Source organism: Lactuca serriola, chromosome 6 (assembly GCF_051521515.1).
Source record: "Lactuca serriola cultivar US96UC23 chromosome 6, Lser_US96UC23_V15, whole genome shotgun sequence".
NCBI classification, from domain to species: Eukaryota; Viridiplantae; Streptophyta; class Magnoliopsida; order Asterales; family Asteraceae; genus Lactuca; species Lactuca serriola.
In genome coordinates, this window is record NC_136413.1 from 169,198,915 (window position 1) to 169,219,679 (window position 20,765).

Sequence of the window (20,765 nt, forward strand, 5' to 3'; positions counted from 1 at the left end):
TCTTGGATCGCCTTCTTGGCAAACGAACATTGGATCAGCCGATTAGGAGGGGCCACAGCCCAAAACTCACATTGCTAAGCCTATAATTCCAAAAATTAAACACATATACTCTACTTCTAGCCCAAAATTCAGGGGGGGGGGGGCACAACCCCTCTTGGCCCCATATATATATATATATATATATATATATATATATATATATATATATATATATATACAGAGAGAGAGAGAGAGGAGGGTTTAATTGAGAAAAAAAACTTGAGAATGAGGGAATCATTCTCAGTCACACATTTATTTTGCCGCAAAAACATAGGCGTACCGGTGGAAATAGATAACGGATACACATGTATTTTTCAACCAAACATGTTTCCTTAAACTATGCTAATCATTACCTTAATATACACAAAAACATGTTTGTTTTTTTGTTTTTCCGAATTTTAGAAAGCTATTTTTATCGAAAAATTATTTTAAATATATCAAAATTCATAATTTTTTATTCTCTATAAATAGAAATTCATATTGATATAGTTATAAGATAAAATAAAAAATTTATTTTTTTAGATTTCAACTATCGTTATTCATAAATGAATAAAAATCCATCAGATTTTTATTATAGTATATTCGTTATTTATTTATGAATAAAACGTATGCTTAACTTTTTTATAGTTTGAATATCGTTCATATATGAATATAACACATAATAAAGTTTTGTTACTTTAAATATATTTTGTATATCGTCTTTCATCATATATTATATTTATATATGAATAAAACGTGTATTAGTTGTCGTCATATTTAATATTCATATATGACTAATACATTTATCAGATTTTTGTCACAGTTAATTTGTTATTCTTATATAAATAAATAATATAAATGATACTTAAACTATAAAAAAAATAATCATATTTTTTTATTCATAAATGAATAACAAACGTACTGTAGTAAAAATGTGATGCATTTTTATTCATTTATGATTAACGATAGCTGAAACTATAACAAAAATAAAAATTTTAATTTATCTTAAAACTATATCAACATGGATGTCTATTTATAGAAAATAAAAAATTATGAATTTTGATATATTTAAAATCATATTTTGATAAAAATAGCTCCTTAAAAATTAAAAAAATGAAAAAAAAAAAAAACTATGTTTTTGTATATATTAAGGTAATGATTAGCATAGTTTAAGAAACATGTTGTGTTGAATAACACTTGTGTATTCCTTTCTCATTTCCGCTAGGGTACGATGGAGGCTTTTGTGGCAAAAATGAATGAGCGGCTGAGAATGATTCCCTCTATTCTCAACCTTTTTAATTTTCTCAATTGAACTTACATATATATATATATACACACACACACACACACACACACACACACACACACACATATATATATATATATATATATATATATATATATATATATGGCTGAAAATGAACTGAACGTTCGGCGAACCATTCGTGAACTGTTCGGCGGAAAGTTCGTTTATGTTTGTTTATTTAATAAATAAACGAACAAGAACACACATTCTCGTTCATTTAGTTAAATGAACGAACATAAATGGAATATCCCAGGTCCAGGTATATCTTGTAACCCTTGATCTTTCAGCACTTGTCCATTTTAGCCCTTTTATTGAGAAAAGGTGGTAAATAAGTACGTGGGGCGTACAAGAGAGTACACTCAGCATTCTCATAAGCGTGCATTTGAAGTGGAAGCCACCTAGTACGCTGGGCGTACCAGAGGGTATGTTGGGCGTACTAGGCCTAGAGTGAAAACCCTAATTTAGGGTGATTCCCCTATATAAAGGATATGATGGCCTCATTTTTTACCACCATTCTCAGACAACAAACTCTAAGTGTGCCCTAACCCTCGTTTTAGAGCTTGTGAGTGCATTTGTGAGCCTTTGAGAGTTCTTGTGTGTTCTTGAAGAGAAGAGAAAGCTTTGGAGAAGAAGGCGTGGGAGTCCAAGCTCCTGGATTTGAGCATATCTGAGTTGGGAGCTTCATATAGAGGTATAAAGCTTCAAACTTTACCACTCTTTTGTTATGAGCATCATAGTAGAGTATTTTAGGGTTTTGTCCTAAAAAGGTGTAGGCTTTGTGAGATCATGAGCTCCAGAGACTAGAACCAACTCTCTTTGAGTGTATTAGTGGTGTAATGTCATAAAAATCCAATCTTAGTCGTTGGAATCAATCCATGCATGAGTTATGAGCTTCTTGAGATAAAAGAGTGAATATTTTTTGTCTTTGTGACCATATCAGCCATGCAAAGGCTTAAAGTCACTGACTTTATGGGTTAAGAGCTATTAGGGCGTCTAGATCTGTAATATGAGCCAAGGTCTTAACTGGTTAAGACCAAACGAGTGAGAAGGGTGAAACTGGAGCGTACGTTGGGTATAATTCCAGTACGCGCATCGTAAGGTTCGCGCATCCCCGATGCCTACATGGCAGCCGAGTACACCCAGCGTAGAGAGCTGGTACGCGTAACGTACTCCCTGCCATTGACTTTTGGTTGACTTTTACGGTTTGGTCAATTTGTGGACATTTATGGCCATTAAGGGGTAAAATGGTCTTTTACCCTTTTGTGAGTTAGTGTAGCCTCTTGAGAGCCGTGATTAATTTTGGATGATCTTTGTGTATGTTAGGCGGAGGCTAGACCGGTGATTTGAGTTCGAGATTTGCTGATTTCTTACAAGGTGAGTCTTCTCAGTATACTTACCATGAGTGGTACCTTTGTGTGATTGAGATTTTTATTGTGCTTGTCTGTGTATCTGATATTTTGCATTATGTCTTTGTGATTTATGCTAAGTATTGTTATTATGAGCTTACTGAGTTAGGACCAGAGGGTCCCACTAAGACACATAGGCCGGAGGGTCTTATTAAGTTATAACCTAGAGTGGCAAATGAGCTGTGTATTTGGTACTTTGGGAAACTCACTAAACTTCATGCTTACCATGTTATGTGTTATGTGTATCAGGTACTTCTGATGATCGCGAGAAGGCCCAGGGTTGATTGTACACACACTCGCGTTGTAGACATGTTTTGGAGAATCCTAGATCTCTAAATATTAGTAAAACAGAACCCTTAATTCATCAATGAAGCAATCAGGGCCTTTGATTGTATTTCAATCATATGTTTCTTACCGTTAGATCAAATTGTTGACATCATCTTCCCCAAATATAATTCAAACATAATTAAATTTAATTATAAAATATTTAAATTTAGCAATTATGTTATCAATTGAAACATATCATTTTATTTATATAAAATATATCAGTTTCTCTAATTAATATTGTTCCTAATTTAACTCCTTATTTATACCTTTTTGCTTCAAAATATAAACCCATTTAGCCTTTTTTTTTTGAAAAAACTCATTAAATTAGCATACCAATAATTCAGTTATTAACCTATAACATTTAATCCAAGCCCATTAAAGGAGGAAAATATTTGAGAGTCAAAATTAAAGTAAATATTATTCATAATTTATCTCTTAATATATCCCACGTAAAGTGAATCAATTTGAGATAGTTTGAATTTTAAAACTAATTAAATAAGCAAGTCATTTAATTTGAAATTTTAAATCAATATAACTGATATCTTTTTTTTTTTCAGATGAATAGTCGAAAATCCCCAAGACGATATCTTAGGATCCCAATTTTTTTTGGAAGATAATGATTTATTTATTCAAAAACACCATATATATACGATTACATTGAAGTTGTTATTATTACGATTATGAATTGAGTCCTACAATTTACAATGGTCTTCTTCAGTAGTCTTATCTCCAATTCTTTTTTCTAGGGTCTACAATTTACAATGTTCTCCTTTGCCTTCTTCTTCTCCAATTTCTTGCATTTACTCAGTTCTTATTACCTGTTATTACTATATTCCTGTTTAAGAGGTCATGAAAAAAATTAATCAAACTACTTTAAGTATATTAGTTTCATTCATCTCTATCTCTGAATATTATTAAATGAGAACCCTTCATTCACCAATAAAGCAATTTGGGCCCTTGATTGTACTTCAATCCTATGTTTTCCTCCCTTATATCAAATTGTGAATATCATCTTCACCAAATAGAATTCAAGCACAATTACATTTAATTTTAGAATCTTTAAATTCAACAATTATGTTATCAATTGAAGCACATCATTCTATTTATATACGAGATATCAATTTTTCTAATTAATATTGTTCCTAATTTAACTCTCTTATTTAATTCGGTTATTTACCTATAAAATCTAACCTAATCCCATTAAATCAACAAAATATTTTAGAGTCAATATTATTCATAATTTATCTTCCAGTATATCCCATGTAATTGAATCAGTTTGAGATAATGGTTTTAATTTTAAAACTCATTAAATAAGCAAGTAAATTAATTTGATTTTGATTACATACAAAATGCCTTCTACATTATATGCTTTAGACTAAATTACATTCGGCGTCCTTGAGTTATGTCAAAGCTACAAATTCCGTCCCTAAAACTATATTTTCACTCTGACCCTATGATTTTAAATTTTTCATGTTTTGTCTATTTTACCCGGTCTATATTACTTGGTTGAATCACATGTGTTCAACAATCATTAGCTTTTTCACAAACAAAAACACGGCTCAAAGTAACAATATCTTCATAGACCAACTTAACGTTTCAAAAAGTCAATTTACCATGAGAGTAAGAATAATCCATCTCAATTTACCATTACAATGACGCTAGAGAGAGGCGAAGACTATGAAGTTTACCTTTACAAAATAGAAGATTGAATTCTATGTTTATAATAGAAACTCTATTTCATCATCTAAATTAACAAAGACATTTGATTGTGTTTCACTTACACATTTTTCACCCTTAGATCAAATTGTTTACACCATCTTGACCAATTATCGGTTAAACACGATGTACCAAAACTCATCAAGGGAAAAACAATCACCTTGCATTCAAATCTTATTAATATAGTAAATACTTCCAGTTTTATAAGTAATAATTGGTCTTATAAATGTTAAATTACAATCGCTCGATTTCCAACTATCTAACTCAATAATTGTACATATTTATTCTTAACGTTACCCTTTTTTATAATGTTATTTATTAGATTTACTATAATTAAGTTTAAAGTGCAGAAAATTTTACTTGAAAGTGATGAACACTAGTTGATGTTTATATTGAAGCTTGATGATGATGCAAAACTCTAAATCCCTTAGTGGTAATATCCTACATACTTAATGGTTGATTATTTCGACAAAAAATATTTTCCATTAACATTGATAACAAATTTGTTGAATTAAGCATATTTTTATGATTATGAATTTGTTTTCTCTACACACTTGTACTTATCATCTTAAAGATAAAAAAAAAAAAAGATTAATCATGACTATATTGAAAAGTGTCAAAAAGAGAGTATTGCTCACACCTTTCTGACATGATCTTCAAATGTTTTTTGTTCCATTCTTTGTTTTTTATTTATATCATTTTTATGTATTTAATTTGTTACTTCAAGAAACTCAGATTTCCATTAATTTTGATAACAAATTTGTTGAATTAAGCATACTTTTATGATTATAAATTTGTCCATTTTCTATTGTTAAATCAAGTGTAAATAATTTAAATAATTGTTGAATTTCATATTCTATAATGTAATTTATGCACTAATTAATCAAATAATAGTACATGTCCAAGTGGTACCTTCAGGACAATAAACAAACATGTAAATTATAAACAATTTCACAATATTGTATTTTTTGCTGGCTTTAAATGAACAATTAGTTCTTTCACCTTTTTAGATTCTTGATTACTCATATAGGTTTGTAATAAAATAAAATTTTGATAAATTGAAAAAATTGTTCAGTAAAACCTTAAAGTTTTGAAATTTGTTGGAAATTTAGTTATATGTGAATTTGGGCTTCTTTTTGTGTTGTCATGTTTATGTAAGGCTCATTTGAAGTTCCACTTCTCTACAAGAATGTTAATGTTCACATCCAAGTGGAAACAATCACAACCGGTAAGCATTCTAAATGATTCTTCACTTACATTAATCGAAACTGTTACTTTAAATTGTGAGTTCTCATAGATGCCACACAATTGTCACTATAGAGACCTTCTAGCGGTCTATAAAAGATTCCTAGCGGCTCTATGAAATTTTTTGATGTGTTTTCAATGAAAGATCACTCTGTCAACATTTGTTCTTTATAGTTTTATCTCTTATTTTCAATATAGATGCGTGTCATAGAAATAAGGCAGAAAGAGATGTTAGTGACCACTAAAGATGAAAAGGTAAGATATAATTAAAGAATATCATAAAAAGTATAAATTGTAGATTTGTGATATTTATTTCTATGAAAAATATGGTATTTGATTGCTAGGTTACATATCTGGATTTTTTTTATTTATTTTTTATTTTTTATAATTTCATTTTGACAAGTTTTATCTAAATTTAAAAATTAAAGTAGGGAGGAAAGATGTGCTAATGATTTTGAATTTGTATTGCCTTCTAGAAACCAACCATAGCCTCACAGACTGTTCCCTCATATCTCAGTAGGTCGTAGCATTTCCCTAAAATCAACTACAAAAAGTCATCGATGCACTTCTTGAATCAATCATCTAAACTGACTTTCATTTGTTAGTTGGATTTAGTGACCAAAATGCATGATTTGGTAAAGTTCATTATTATTTATTAGTGTTAACCTTTGACAAATTATGAAACTAATATTATATTTTTGTTCATAACATGTTTTTTTTGTAATAATTTCTTCGATCGAAAGATAAGTATATGTGATTGGGTGTAGCCTAAAAAAATCATATTTTACTTCTTATAAAGAAAAAAAATACTTTAGAAATTGACCAAATTACAATGCCTGAATTTGATGTTTATAGTTATGACAATGCACTTTAATTGTAATGTTTATCGAATTTCTTTGTGGAATTTAACGTTGTTGGTACATATAACAACTTATTGTTGCTTTTGGTTTTACAGGGCTCATATGAGAAGAGTCCTATGAGTCTCCATGAGAGTTGGTACACCGAAAATAGTCAATTGATAAAGCTACTACGCAACATGTTTTAATCAAAGAGTTGCATCATGTTGTGATAAAATAAAGATCACGTGGATCGTTTATGTTTAAAAATACTGTATTAAAAAACCAAATTGCTCTAATATAAATATCAAATATTTTTATTAATAAGTTTGGTTCAAAAACTTTAAAAATGAATCTAACTAACATTTTTTATTAAAATTTCACCTAAGACAATACTACCTATTATTGTGGTATGTATTTAATTTATGTTCCCGACGTTTAACGCTGGTCATAATCTAGTTTTGTAATAAACAATTTTTGATATAAAATGTGTTAATGTTGATACTTGAGATTTTTGGGAAATGTGACATGTGTTTATTGTGTTTGAAAACGAAAGAAAAAATGTTTTGAAAATTTTCGGAGTTACAATGAACAATAGTCTCGTTTGTTCATTTATGTTCTTGAACGTTTGTTTATGTTGTTCGTTTATGTTCGTTCATTTATATTTAGTTATGTTCATATATGTTCAATTGTTGTGTACTACATTACTATATTATATATGTTCAATTTTGTTTGTTTATCTTTGTTTATTTATGTTCGTTTAACATGTTCATAAACATAAACAAACAAATATGAACAAGGTAATTTGTTAAACAAACGAACATGAACAATAAAAAGAGTAAATTACACGGATGGTCCCTATGGTTAGGGGTTACTTGCACGTTTGGTCCCTAGAAAGATTTTTTAACTCGGACGGTCCCTAATACACATTTTTGTTACGCGTTTAGTCCCTATCAAGCATAAAAAGACTATTTTGCCCTTTACTTATTTCTTTTGTAATTTAATTCATTTTTAAACAATTATTTACATTATTATTAACTTACAATGGGCCACCCCCACCTTTACTGATTTCCTTCGTCTCCCCAACAACGATGAAGAGTACCTAACTTCGGCCACCATCTACCCATCTCCGGTCATCATATTCCTTCATCTCAACCCACCCTTCTGAAATCTTCAAGCTCCCAACAAGATGTGTTGTTTCTTTAACTTTGAAATTTAATAGCAAACCAAATCAAAACTTAACGAAATCAAATGAAATCAAATATGAACCTGAAACAAACCTACTAAAATCAAATGTAGCTAAGCGGAGCAGAGAATGTGGTCTACAGATCGACGTTAGGGTTCTTCAGTTCAACAAAATTATTGTATATTTGTTGAAGATTTTTGAAGAATTACTAGAACATACAAAGAATGAAAGGATTTCAACCAGAATTTATAAAACCCGGACATCGTAAATGGAGATATCGGAGATGATGGGTTTCAACTAGAACCTACAAACTTAAAGGATTTTAATCAGAACCTGCAACAACCCCAACACTTGATCATATTGACGATGGAGGGCAGCAACGATTGCTTGATGATGCAGACCAACGACAGTTTGAAGTATTAATTGCATATGGGGATAAACATAAGAACAGAGACAGCAGAGACGAAGGTGCAGGCGACAACTTGGCGAGATACCCATCGCGAGTCACATTGTTGCAGCAATAGTTAGGGCATAAAAGGGTACTTTTAGGGTTGGGTAGGTTCCATCAATAATGAAGCAGGTGGGGAGTGGAATGGGGGACGAAAGAGATGCAACTCGACTATGGAGATGGAGGGAAGATTTTTTAATCGGTAATGAAGAGGGGGGAGGAGTAGGTAAGCGTTGAAGATGGAGAAGCAGTCGACCATATTATAACAATCAAGAAAAATAGGCGTAAGTAATTAGGTGGGTGGGACCCACATGGCTTATTTATTAAATGTTTTTTCTCATTAAAAAAAATTTGAAATATAATTGATAAGGGTAAAATTGTCTTTTTATGTTTAGTATGGACCAAATACGCAACAAAATAAGATTTAAGGGACTGGGCGGGTAACAAATTTAAGCTTTAGGGATGGTCCGAGTTAAAAAATCTTCCTAGGGACCAAACGTGCAAGTAACCCCTAACCATAGGGACCAACCGTGTAATTTACTCATATAAAACTTGTTCGTTTATTCGTTCGTGTTCAATCATATGTTCGGCTAACTTAAACGCACGAACATGAACAACGCCTTGTTTGTGTTCATTAACAACCCTATATATATATATATATATATATATATATATATATATATAAAGAGAGAGAGAGAGAGAGAGTTAGGTCCAAATGTTTCTACTATCTATTGTGTGTATATAGTGGACCAATCATTTTAGTTAATTAAAGAAAGTAATTAATGCATATTAAATGTTGAACATTTAATTAATACTCATTACATCTTCAATACGTAATATGCATTAATTACTTTCTTAAAATAACAAAAATGATTGGTCCACAACAAATCATACATGCACACAATAGATAGTTAGAACACAATAACCTAACCCTATATATATATATATATATATATATATATATATATATATATAGAGAGAGAGAGAGAGAGAGAGAGAGTGAGAGAGAAAGTTAGGTTCCAATGTGGATTGACATCTATTGTGCGGCCGTGTGGACAATTGTATTCTGTGAGAATGATAAAGAAATTATGATGTTTGGTAATGCGAATACGTTCAATCTTACATAATTATTGTCATTATCACGCATTCTCAGTAATTAAATCGTCTATAAGGTTATTAGATATTATTATTATTATTATTATTATTATTATTATTATTATTATTATTATTATTATTATTATCATTCTGTTAGAATGTTTCTTGAGTCGTATTATGTAAGAATGAAAATGACTAAAAAATGATGCGTGACAACAAAAATGAATAAGAATTAGTGAGAATACATGAAAATGACGATAGTTGTGTAAGGTTGAACGTACTGACATTAGCAACAACCTATTCTGTTAGTAATTCTCATAGAATAGCATTGTCCACACGTCCGCACAATAGTTGTCCATAGCCTCTATATATATATATATATATATATATATATATATATATATATATATATATATATATATATATATATATATATATATATATATATATATATATATATATATATTCAGGTTCATTTGAGACCATGCTAATTTTATGAGACCATGAAACGCAATTTAAAAATAATTTTAAAATACAAAATAAAATGTTAGAATATTCTAGGTTCATTATTACTTTTGTCATTTTATTTACCTAAACAAAATAATAATAAATAAATAAAAAAATTTACCGTTTTTTTTTTGAAAAATACGTGAAGTATTATAATAGAATATTACACTGTAAATATTCTAATGTGATTTTTAAAATGTTAGAATATTCTAATATTCAACTAGATTTGTCAGATATGTAAAATATTCTAATATTCTACTAGAATATTTTAATATTCTACTAGAATCTGTAAAAACGGTAATTTTTTTAAATTTTAATTTTTTTTTTGAAAATATAAATGACGAAAATAATATTTAAAAAAATTTGGAAAACTTTCAATTATTTTGTATTTTAAAAATGTTTCTTATCTAGAAAATGAGTGGCTAGGATTGCTTCTCACCGTCTCACGAAATTAGGTTGTCTCACATGAATCTAATCATATATATATATATATATATATATATATATATATATATATATATATATATATATATATATAAAATGACAAAGTTCACGAACTTAACGTTTTCGTGTCGCTCTCGGGTTTCAACTTTCTCGGTTTATAACTGTTCTCACACTATCACTAACATAAGTATTTCAAGAAATTAGAGAATTATCTCAAATAAAAAATCTTTAGTTTTTCATGTTAACGAGTCTTTGAAGGCGTTCTCTATATACCAATTCTTTACACATGTGATAGTCATAAATGTATACTTTCATCACTTGGTCAACTATTATCCATAACACATCATCATTCTACACAATCCTGGGACACATAACAATAGGATCTCAGATAAGATCGTCCCATTTACGAATAGATACATGTAAAGGTTTCAAGGTTCCCTCATAATATTTGGTGTCGTGTTCTCTGACATCTCCATTTTCACGGTCAGAAAAGACCTTTTTATTTATGTTTATTTTAAAACATGGTGTATTTATAAATGTGAAAATTTTCCCATAAAAGTATTTTTGAATTAATGTTTTTCCCATAAGTATAAACGTAATGATTACTGACCTTACATCATCTAGTGGCCTACATTTTCTCGAATCTCTCATCATTTGAAAACATCAATTAGCTTTGTATCGATACCTGTAATATAATAACAACTTAGTGGGACAAGTTGGGAAACTTGGTGAATACATAGGGTTTTCAAACCACAATAATATAGTTAATATGTCCAATTATCAAACAATTAATTGGATTACCCATCCCCGTTTTCTTCTATTTTTATTCTTAAGGATCTACCCTAAGGGTCATCATAATCATCATTGCTAACAATATTGTTTTGGGGATTTCTCTGTAATACATATCAGTAGGAAGTAGAATACATTGAATCGGTGCAAAGTCCATCACCTACAGTTTATAAATCTGCATGGGTTTCATGGGAGTGCCTTGAATAGTCTGGTGGTCATCAGCGATATTATGTTAGATAACTACATCGTTAACACATTAGTATCATTCCTACATCGTTAGTACACTAGTACCATTTCTACATCGTTAGTATGCTAGTACCATTTCCACATCGTTAGTATGCGAGTACCATTTCTACATTGTTAATATACAAGTACTATTAAAGTCATGACATCCTATTGTCATTTTCCTCATTCATTGTACAATGGCATCTTATTAGTTTTATCTCTCAGCATACTATGGCATCTTATCATTCTAATCTCTCATTAACCTTCATTACCCGATGTACTATATTAATGAAAATACATATACGGGCATAAATCATATATAATTTATCGTTATATTATTTCATCTAACACGTAACATCTTTGCACTTAAGCACATATAGCATTCATTTATTTAAATACATCATATCTATGTGTAAGATGAAAGTAACTATGCACTTACCTGTTAAAGTGGGTCACTCGGGCACCACTTCACTTCAGTACTTAGCTTTTCCTTCGATGTGACCTAGGTTCATATCACTAAGTTTTAGTCTTATATTTCTAGTGACTAATGATAGTATAGATTCCTTAATAATGTCAATGTCTACATCAAGATCTATAAAATAAGGAATAACCAGATAAGATCATATCGGAGGTAGGGTCCGTTTGGTATACAGAGTATACTGTTTTGAAAACCCACTTTAAACACCTCACTAAATTCATCTTAGACATCACTCCCGTAAATAGATCAATTAGTATAATGAATTGGAATAACTGATAAATATTATTTATAGATTCATAATAACGACTATGAATATAAATATAAGTTACATTTAAGAAATACAAGTGTAGCTTAACTTCCAAATATTTTCCTGACATAAGTCTAGAAATTTGCACTGGCAGAACTTCGACCTGATTACTACTAGTTATCGGTCTCCTAGGGACCTCTAAGATAGCCAAAATACCCTAGATACTAAGGCTATTTATAGTGCTAAAAACGTCCCTGTGCGTCGTGCACATACCAGGTGCACACCGTGCATCTGGCTTGGTTGGCCTCCTAGGGTGTGACACGTGTCTGTCGTCCACTAAATTTGACATTACATGTTCTTTCTTGTCAACCAAAACACCCATTCGAACAACTACATAACAAAAATCGAAGATAATAGCTCTTTTTAGCTTCTTACGCTGCAACTCTCCTGGACTTTGACATTGAATCCAAAGTCGAGTTGGATTTTGAACATTTTTCTTAATGGTTGGTTCTCCCTTACTTAGGTTCGAACCCTCACCTTTTTCTACTCACAACTGATCAAATCTCAAGTTGGTTCTGCCTATGAGACTTGTAGTCCCTATCTTCTTCAAATAAACTCCTGATCGTCATATCAATGGCTTTAACCTACTTAAAGCAATAACATTGCTTGTGTCTACAGCAAGTGATGCTATTGAATCGCATAACCACAATTTGATCAAGATCATGACTTCACGAGGTCGTCTACCAATATATGCGTATAAAAATAATATAGGAGGACATTGCCAACATAATGAAAATATTAGCAACACCGACGGTTGAAAAACTCAATATTATCCTTCCCACTTTTTTAGGATGATTAATCTTGTAGCGCTCTAATTGAACTTCTGGTATTGATTCTTTCAACCATCTCTGAAGCATTTTGATGAAAACGCACAAAAGACACTTGCATGAACCTCTATATCTGTAAGGACTACATCTCTACTAATATCCTGAGAGAGAATCAATATGTTTGAACCTATTTGTGGATGGTGATGGTTGAATCCGCACTTGTTATTTCACCCTTTGATGGACCTTGAATCATGACTCCTGACCAACGTTGTAGAACTCGCTACTCGGTACCTGTTCGGCCGAATGCCGAGTAGCGAGTACTCGGGAGTACTCTGGAGTACACGGGGAGTACTCGGATTCGTAATTCATGTAGAAATATTTTTAGAGAAATTATATAAGTTGATTGAAATATATAACAACATTAGATACACGTGAATACACAAACACTAAAAAACACACAGTAGTCTCACTTCGTTAATTACTGAAAATTTAACCATAGAATACGACCCGAATCGAAATGCATACATTTGTCTCATATATATATATATATATATATATATATATATATATATATATATATATATATATATATAAAATCACATATGTGTGTGTTAAATAATAAATAATTAAGTGTATATATATATATATATATATATATATATATATATATATATATATATATATATATATATACATACATACATACATACGTACGTAAATACATATTAATCATCGAGTTGGCCGAGTTTTATAACACTGCTCGCTTTAGTAAGGGGCCAATCGGGGAGTACTCGGATTCTATAACTCGCCTCGGTAAGGGCAAGGCCGGTCCTGAAGAATTATATATTCTCAAAGGCCTAGGACGAACAACAAAAAAATACCCTTATCTGTATTATAATTTTTTTATTTTTAAATAAAAATATATAATGAATAACATTGGGCCCTGTGCAGCTTCCCACTTTGCCCCCCCCCCCCCCCTCAACGCCCCTTCATGGATAAGGTACCGAGTATGGAGTACTCGGCCTTGTCATTGGCCAACTCGGCGAGTTTTACAAAACTACTCCTGGGTTACAAACTCAACTTTTATTGGAGACTGTTACTCCTTCCTAAACTTAGTTGTAAACTCAACCCAAGATAAGGTATTTACTTCGGCTACAACAACAACCTGAATGCTCACACTCTAATAACCTTCCATTGCACGAAACAACATATACATAATTCACTAGACTCTTGTCTCCATGAGACAAACACTAGCACAAAATTCACTTTCTATCTTGTGCTAACAATCTGATCCTTTGAAGATGGGAGATTGATGTACCACCACATTCAACAAGTATAATTTGTATCTAGTGGATGCTCAACCTTAACGAAGGTTTCAATTCTTTCATTGATCATCTCGTTCACCACGTTCTTAAAATTTCATGACCGAAGTTGGTTACTGCATCATACAAGGTTCTCTGAACCAATAAGTCATTTATGCAGATCTATATTACTCGGACTCGAATCTTCATGGTCACTTGGGCCTGAACTAGAACCTCTCTTCTAGACATTACCATACCACATGTAATAATACAAATAGACTAAACAAACTCAACTTACGGTGCCTTAGTAACTTTGTGACTCTTCCTGATCCAAGTACAAATCTTATGCTTCCAATTATATAGGCCTATACTACGTTTCACACTTATTCATACTCATCCCAAGAAATGTCTCGTAGTTTCCAACTCACTACACAAGATAACGACAAAGCAATTTAAAAAATATATATGTGCTAAAGCGAGCACATAAAACATATGTTCCTAGATTCTAATAGGATTTCCACTTCTTTATAGAGAGCTCTAACAACAACCATGTGCTTTACCAAAAACATTCTAAATTTACTAGAATCCTCTTAAAGGATCCTTCCACGCATACGCCTAATCTAACATATTCTGACACTTTCCCATGTCATTAGCTTTAGATTATGTGTCTAAGCCCATATCTAAAATCGCTATATACTTGAATTGATAGTAGCATATTCCTTTTGGTTTGCACTCAAACCTAATGTAACACCCCAAAATCAAGAATTTTTTTTTTTGTTTTTAGATTAATAAATCCTTAATACATTTTTTCCCATAACAACCAAAGTAATTAAGTTTTAACAAAACAATGACAAGTCAAAGTAATTAACAGAAAACAGAAACATGTAGTGCGTGCTTTGTAATTATCCCGAGCCCTTATATTTGAAAACCAGAGTACCTGAAACATAAACTGAAAACCGTAGACACAAAGCTTAATGAGTCCCCCAAAATACCACATAGCATACAACCACATAATATCATCTACAAAATATCATGCACATAGTATCATCCATAGAATATCATCCACATACATATAGTTGCCATGTGCTCCCCCATGGTCTTTACCAGGAATGCCATGGGCTCCCTCCCCTAGTCTTATATCCAAATGCCATGGGCACCCCAATGGTCTTATATTAAAATGTCATGCCCCCCATGGTCTTTCATGCAAGTATCACAGAGACAACTAGCATTCTGCATAACAAGTAATGGGTTGACATTGGTGCCTTCAGCCCATGGATAGAGTGAGAAGACTCACCTCATACTTTCGAATCACACAGACGAACCCCGGCTGCTGGATGACATATTCCCGAACGGTTAAACATCAAAACAACACCCAATTAATAATTGGGTGCCAATGGATAACCATAATTCCATATTTGGTTTAAAAAGACTATTTTACCCCTAACCTAGCTTGGTCCAACACCAAGGCCCAAACTCAAACTCTGGAGGCCCAAAAGTGAAATAATCAGTCAAGGCCCAGTTATGGCCTAATTTTCCAAAATTGGACCCAAACCCCTTACATTGGCCTTACCTTAAAGCCCATCCAATTCTCCTAGTTCATACACTTGATCTCAAATGGCCCAACAAGAACCTAAACGCATAAGCCCAAAAGAAGGGCCTTACCCAAAGCCCAAACACGATTAGGGTTTTCACATAAAATGACGACTAGAGTTAAGTAAAAACAATTAACCAATTAAGGACTTAATCCATTAAGCCCAATATTGCATTAAGTTAATTGTAGGGGCATTATTAAGTATTATTTAGAATTTAATTAATGGCTTTAACGCGGGTCCAACCATTAAAACAATAGCTATCCCATGCTCCAAGCATGCACACTATGTTTATATATGGTCCTTACTATGTGAAATAGATCAATTATAACCATTTCCAATGACACTCATTTCACAATTCCAAATCCTTATCGTAAATGTAAGAATACCAAATTCTTGCCAGTTGCTAAAATCTGTTAGATTCTAAACTTATATGCAACGATCCTCTTGTAATGACTATGCACAAAATTCATAGAGACTTGGAAACAAACATTACAAAGTATTCCCTTTGGAAATTGGTTACTGGACCAATTCCATGGAAGCTAAGTCTCATATTCAAGGTGAATTCCTTTGAACATCCTTCTTGCATAAAAGTTTCTAACTTACTCATAGATTCTTGATATTCAACTCCCATTATGGAACCTTTTCCATAATTTCCATATGACTATCCATTCTTAATAAAATCCTATATATTCCGAATTATATCAATATGGTTCATTCATTACTATACTTCCAACTATCCACAAGCAACCAATCTTTGGTAAACCTCATATCGTCCTTGACAGTTGTTTAATAACTTTAGTCATATCCAGTTCTAGTCCCTTTTCCCTCTTAATGCCCTATGCATTTGGAAAATTAGAACATGAGAATATTATAGCACATGCAATCGATCCTATATGTCACACCCCCAAACCAGAACGGCGGAATCGTTCGAGGGCGGATGACTTCATGTAGTATCGAAACAGTTGAATACATAGTAAAGAAAGTAAACACAACCAACATATATATAATTGAAAAAGTTACATCATTTGTAGGTATTACATGTTCCAAAATATCAATTACAATATGTTGTCAAAAGATTTGTTTAGACGCCTAAGCATCCCTTCTGCAAAAGCTGAAGTTTACCTGTATTACTAAATCCCTGAGAAATACAAGTAGATTTGAAAGAGTAGGTCAACATTTAAGCTGGTGAGTTCATAAATATTTAATGTCACTGTTTGAATAAAATCAAATGAAATTTGTTTGTAGATGTTCGAAAAACTCCTAAAAAATCCAATATTTCCTACTAGTATAAAAGTAGTCTTCTACAAAGACTCGACTGTTTTGAAGGTTTGCATTTAGAAATCCAATATCCGTTCATAAGTGTGTGGTAGTTTAAAAGTTCCAAAACTGAAATGCAATCGTGTTTTTCATGCCTAGAGTAGTAGATTTGTGTAAGTATAAAATCACTAAGGCATTTGATAACCCTGTAAATCAATGAGTTCTTAATACTCCATGTGAGTTTTATAACCATACTAATGACCCAGACTGCCTGTAACAACGTTCTTCAGGCGTTGGAATGTTATGACGTTTGTCACCCAGGCCTGCCGGCCTAGCTGTAGCTAACAGCTTGGGTGCAGGATTGTCAATCCCGTATATATCTATACACAAGTATCACGCTCCCCCTACAAGGGATTATGGTATATAATATAGGACTTAAAATGCATACTCGAAAGTACGTGAAATGTCTCACAAAACTTAGTATAAAACAGATTTACGTATGAAAATGTCCATTTGTTCTTGTGTATGAAAGTATCTCTTTGATATAGTGTTTCTAGTATGTAAATTTTCATGATTTCCTCGTAAACTATACCTATTATAGTTATTCAAAGTGTGTGTTTCGTTCGTATAGTAAATCCTAGTGTAATGCTCACTTGTTATGTAAAGTATAACATTTAAAGTGGCATAAATGATCACATATACTTAAAGTATAAATAAAGGGTTTGATTCGCATATATAAATAAGCATGTTTTATTTCCAAAAGACAAGATGTTATCGTGAATATATATTGCATACAAAAGTTCTCATGCCGTAGTTATGAATCACATATGATTCACTTAATAGAAAAGTGTATATAGTGAAACTTTATGTTACACACGATAATAACCGTGTGTTTACTTGTATTTCTCCCCCTTAAAAGTGTATAAAAAGCATTGATAAAACATTTGAAAGTGTAGTTTATAGGGGTATGAACTCACCTGACTGATTGGAGAAAACGAGATGATAATCGAGCAAAATTTCGACTTGGAAGAGTTGATTTTCTCGGGATTCTTGGGAATCTCGGGAGTGTAGAATCTTTCTTTGGAACTTGAGTGTGAAAATCAAGGCTTCGGGAGGGCTTCGGGGGCTTAACCATAGAGTTTCGGCACGAGAGATAGAAGAATGGAGCACCTAAACCCAGCACCCCAAGAGTTCTATTTATAGGGCTCATTTTTGGGTGCCATGTTGTGGCAAAGGGTTGGCCACGTCGTGGTGGTCAAGTCTTATCTCCTCCGTTGATTGGATGCCCTCAGTCACTTGCCGGGTCGAGGAAAACTGTGCCACGTCGTGGCAGACCTGACAACCTCAGATTTTGGACCACGAACTTGTAAATCCGTAACTTCCGCGTACGAGCTCCGGTTTTGACGTTCTTTATATGCACGTGTAGCTGAAGATATGTTCTACAACTATCGTTTAGACTTCTTCGGCTAATTTTGAATTTATTTTTAACAGGCCGGGACACGAAAATCCTGTTAAAAATCCATAACTTCTTCATCTGATGTCCGTTTTCATCAGACTTTTCGCCGTTGCGCTATTATTGTTGAGACCTTCGATTCTCATTTAGCTTGTTTTGTTCTTTTAATTTCGCTATCCGTAATTTCAATTGGTTCTTCTATAAAGTGGAGACTCTCGTTGATTTCAATCTCATCTAAAGGGACGACGAGGGTCTCATCGGACAAACATTTCTTCAAGTTTGACACATGAAAGGTATGGTGTACATTATTGAGTTCCTACGGTAGACGAAGTTTGTAGGCTACCGGGCCGATCCTTGCGTGGATCTTGAATGGTCCGATATACCTTGGGTTTAGTTTCCCACGTTTTCCGAAACGTATTAACCCTTTCCAGGGCGAGACCTTTAGTAGTACTTGGTCCCCGACCTGAAATTCCAAGGGCTTTCGTCTTTTGTCCGCATAACTCTTTTGTCTGTCTCTTGAAGCCTTTAGTCGTTCCCGAATTTGTACAATCTTCTCGGTTGTCTCTCTTATGATTTTCGGGCCAGTGAGAGTGCTGTCGGGTACTTGTCGATTGTCTAGTTGTGTGTCACCTACTTCAGTCCAGCACATTGGTAATCTGCACTTCCCGCCATAGAGGGCTTCGAATGGAGCAACTTTAATGCTGGAGTGATAGCTATTCTTGTACGAAAATTCAATTAGTGGTAAACGGATATCCTATGCTTTACCAAAATCGATTACCAAGCTCTTAGCATATCTTCCAGGGTTTGTATGGTCCTCTCACTTTGACTGTCGGTTTGTGGATGGTAAGCAGTACTCATGTCGAGCCTCATTCCTAGGGATTTTGTTAACGATTTCCAAAATCGCTAGGTGAATCTACTATCTCTGTCAGAGATAATGGATATTGTTACACCGTGTAGTCGTACAATCTCTCGGATGTAGGTTCGAGCTAGCTTCTCCATCTTGTCGGTTTCCTTTATGGGTAGGAAGTGTGCAGAATTTGTTAACCTATCGATAATTACCCAGATGGTGTCTAGCCCACCTGCTGTTTTGGGTAATTTGGTTATGAAATCTATGGTTATCCGTTCCCACTTCCACTCGGGTATTTCGGGTTCTTGTAGTAATCCTAATGGCTTTTGGTACTCTACCTTGACTTTGGCGCAAGTCAGACACTTGCCCACATAGGTAGCTATCTCTGCTTTCATGTTCGGCCACCAATACAGTTTCTTGAGGTCCAGATACATTTTGTCCGAACCTGGATGCACGGAGTATTGAGTCTTATGCGCCTCGTTCATGACCACGTCTTTGAATCCACCAAACTTCGGTGTCCAGATTCGATCCATGAAGTAACGAACTCCGTCACCCTTGACTTCAAGATTCTTGTCCATTCCTCTTAGGGCTTCACCTGCCACATTCTCTGTTTACAAGGCTTCCCTTTGAGCTTCCTTGATTTGTGTGGACAAATGTGAATGGATTGTCGTGGTTAAGGATTTCACTCGGAGACCTGAGTATTCTTTTCGACTAAGAGGATCAGTTACTATATTCGCTTTTCCCGAGTGATAGCGAATCTCGCATTCGTAGTCATTAAGTAGTTCAACCCATCGTCTCTGCCTCATGTTGAGTTCTTTTTGGTTGACAATGTGCTAGAGGCTCTTATGATCGGTGAAGATCGTGCATTTCATGCCATAAAGATAGTGTCTCCAGATCTTTAGCGCGAAAACGACTGCTCCTAGTTTAATATCGTGGGTAGTGTAGTTGACTTCATGCGTCTTGAGTTGTCTTGAGGTGTAAGTGATGACCTTACCTCGTTGCATTAGTACGCATCCAAGACCTTGATTAGATGCATCACAGTAGACCACGAAGTCTACTGTTCCTTCTGGCAAGGACAATATGGGTACGCTGCATAGAGCTTTCTTTAGTGTTTGGAATGCAGCGTCTTGTCTTTCTATCCAATCGAAAGTAACACCATTTTGGGTCAAGTTCGTAAGTGGTTTCGCAATCTTCGAGAAGTTCTGTATGAACCTT